The sequence below is a fragment of the Myotis yumanensis genome, unplaced genomic scaffold (assembly GCF_028538775.1).
Source record: "Myotis yumanensis isolate MYYU_CA2020_CCGP unplaced genomic scaffold, mMyoYum1.0.hap1 SCAF_13, whole genome shotgun sequence".
Taxonomy (NCBI): domain Eukaryota; kingdom Metazoa; phylum Chordata; class Mammalia; order Chiroptera; family Vespertilionidae; genus Myotis; species Myotis yumanensis.
The window spans coordinates 11,377,153-11,380,299 of record NW_027223764.1 but is presented as its reverse complement, the minus strand read 5'-3'; the positions used below and the strand labels follow the sequence as shown (position 1 = coordinate 11,380,299).

At 40.1% G+C, this 3,147-nt stretch overlaps 1 pseudogene; it reads left to right on the top strand.

Moving 5' to 3' along the window:
* Positions 1–1,152: 1,152 nt before the first annotated feature.
* Positions 1,153–1,448, top strand: LOC139022167 (U6 snRNA-associated Sm-like protein LSm3 pseudogene; annotated as a pseudogene).
* Positions 1,449–3,147: the final 1,699 nt, after the last annotated feature.

Genomic DNA, 3,147 nt, shown 5'->3' with positions numbered 1-3,147 from the left:
TAATTTCTTTTAGAAATGGTCCACTTCAGTCAGGCCAGCATGGCTCAGTGTTTGAATGTAGACCTATGTACCAGGAAGCCATGGTTCGATTCCTGGTCAGGGCACTTGCCAGGATTGAGGGCTCGATCCCCAGTAGGGGGCATGCAGGAGACAGTTGATCAATGATTCTTTCTCATCATTGATGTTTCTCTCTCTCTCTCTCTCTTCCCCTTCCTCTCTGAAATCAGTAAAAACATATTTTTTTTAAAAAAGTAAAAGTTGTCCACTTCACCTTACTTTTCAAAGTTATTGGCATAATTTTTCCAATATTGTTACTCTAAATTTTTTTCTGCAGAATTACACTTCCTTTTCATTATGCATTTTGTTTCATTGATGAGTTTATTGTTCTCTTTATAAGCATATCATGACCACATCACATGGTCAACAGGCTGGTAGAGGGAGGAAGAGGTTCAGAGATGAATCCCATTCTCTCTCTGGCAATGAGCTATTCGCAAATCAACTTTATCTCATGCCTACACGAGCTTCTCACCCAGGGTATTTATTGTCACCAGTCACAAGTCTGAGGGGGTACAAACAGCAGCCAACTCTCACAGACATCCAACAAGGCGTGTCTGCATGAAGCCCAGTTCTTCCTGCTTAATCCCTCCCCCAGCATTACCATTTATTTCAAAAATTCAAAAGCTGGACAGTTTAATGTGCAAGTCAAAGGCCAAAGAAATATCCAGAGCTCTGCTCAGTGTCCTGATGAATGTGTTAAAAGGAAATGTGATTAGAGAAATGATAGTGTTAAGCAGGGAATTATGCAGCTTGCTCATGTTTTATGAATTAACTGCTCTTCTGAATGATAATAGTCTGAAACATTACCTTACGACTTTTTCTTTTTGGTGGTGGTAGTGATGGTGACGGGGTGTCCCTGTGTGTGTGTGTATGTGTATGTGTGTGTGTGAGTGTGTGTGTGTGTGCGCGCGCGTGTGTGTGTGTGGTGCATGTGGATAATACTTTCCATACATTTTACCTTTTGTTATGAAAATTCAAGGAGAACTTGGCCTATTTGCACAAATGAAATATTGAAGACCTCTGTTTGTATATGTGGAAAGAAAGACCCCTGAAGAGCATCAACTAGAAGGTCACTGACTCTGGGTTTGAAACATAATGGATGATGTGGACCAGCAACAAACTAACCACACCATAGAAAAGCCCCTACTCTTATCAAGCTAAGACCGGATGAGTGAATTTATGTGCAAGTGAGAAATGACAGAGAGCTTCAAGGTAGAGCACATGCTTATGACCAATATTGAAATATGATATTGGGAGATATGGAAGAAACTGTGACCACTACAGAAACAAATGAAATAACACGTGAAGAGATATATAAATCAACAAAACGGAACATTCCTATTCTCTCTATCTGGGGAGAAGGTGTTGTGCTAGTTGCCCCTACATTTTGAGTTGGCTGAAACAAAGAATGTATCCTGCATGGAAATTAGGAGACTGTATAATTATCTTTAAATATAGAAGATATTCAAAATAGAAACCTGCATAAATTTTGATATTAAGAAATGACCATGGATTCTTCCACTCCTGAAATGAGTTGGTTTGCACATAGCTCACAAATTCTTAAGCTAAATGGCATTTTTATTTTCCTCCAACCCTTCCAATAAATGTGATCGCCAAGATGTAGACTTCTTTTTTAGGAGTTGATTTGCTCCATTGATTTTTTTCAGAAAGTTGATGATTTTTTAAATGTAAATTAAATGTGTTGGGTTTTTTTGTTTGTTTAAAAGTAAAAAAGATTACCAACACTATTGGTAACATTAACCCTAATATTTTTAACCTCCATATTTTGTATGACACAGAGGCAAGACACATTTTATTTTGAGCCAGGATAAAGGCAGGAGTCTATGTGGAAGAAGACAAGGTTTAGTTACCCTGTTGACCTGCTTGGGTCAATCACAAAGGTTCTGAAATCTACCCTGCCTGGGGATTCCATATGCCTCTTATGCTTCCTTCGTAGTAATGCTTCTCAAATCTAATGCACCTTAGAGCTCACAATGCATTTTCTCATATATTATTTTAATGCTTTCTGTGTTATCCCAGGGGGAAAAACAGCATGGGCCTTATTTTCCCACTTGTAAAGATTAAAAAAAAGAAGAAGAGGCACAGAGATTTGTAAACCTTTCGGGGGTTTAATAGGGGATAACTCTATGGTCAGAGGTGGAGGGACGAATGTGGGTTGGAACCTAGCTCTGCTGGTTCGCTAGCAGATGACTTTGCTAAAGCAGCTAAAGCAACAATCTGAGTCACAGTTTATTTCTCAATAAACTGTGGATGATCATTCACAACTGGCCTGGTTGCGATAAGGAATAGATGTAACACACTCAGGTGCTTAGCTCCATGTCTGATGGAGTAGTGAGTTCAGCAAAGAGAAACTCTCATTATTGGCCAACTCCAACATGGCTTGCAGCATGCCTGGAGTCTGCCTCTGACATCCTTCTCCAGAGTTACCTAACAGAGTAACTGCCATAAATGCATTAAGAATGATGCCAGAAAGGCAGTGTAAATTAATTAAACATACACAACCATGAAATATTCAGAACAACTCGATTCTAAAGGAATTTTCAAAGGGGTTAGGATGTGACGCTTGCTGAAATCCAGAGACCAATCCTTCATATGTTTCCCCCAAAATGTACTTGTGTTCTGAGCATAATTACTTGGGGATAGGAAACATAGCAGAGGTCATTGTCCAGAGGATTAGCAGTTTCCTCTTCCTAAACATCAGGGCAGTCTGTGCAAAAGCCAAGATGAGGCAAAGACTACCTCAGTCCATCCCCATTTTGCAGCCAAAGCTAAGGATATATATTGCCATGCCCCTTCTGCTGCCTTATGACTTCTCTGATTCAGACAAGAAGGGATGAGCAGCAGTTCATGAAAGCAACTCTGGTCTCCATGACCTGAGCCAAAGGAAGGATTTGGAAAGATAGCGCCCCATACACTGGCAGTTTCCAACCAGACCTCAATCCAGCATCTCACAACATGAACAGATCTATAAATAATAAGCAAATAAAACGCTGAATGTTTATCCATATTCTCCCTGAGGATGTGCCCATTAGAAGTATCAGTGCACCTGTGTTCCAGGGAATCGCTCAC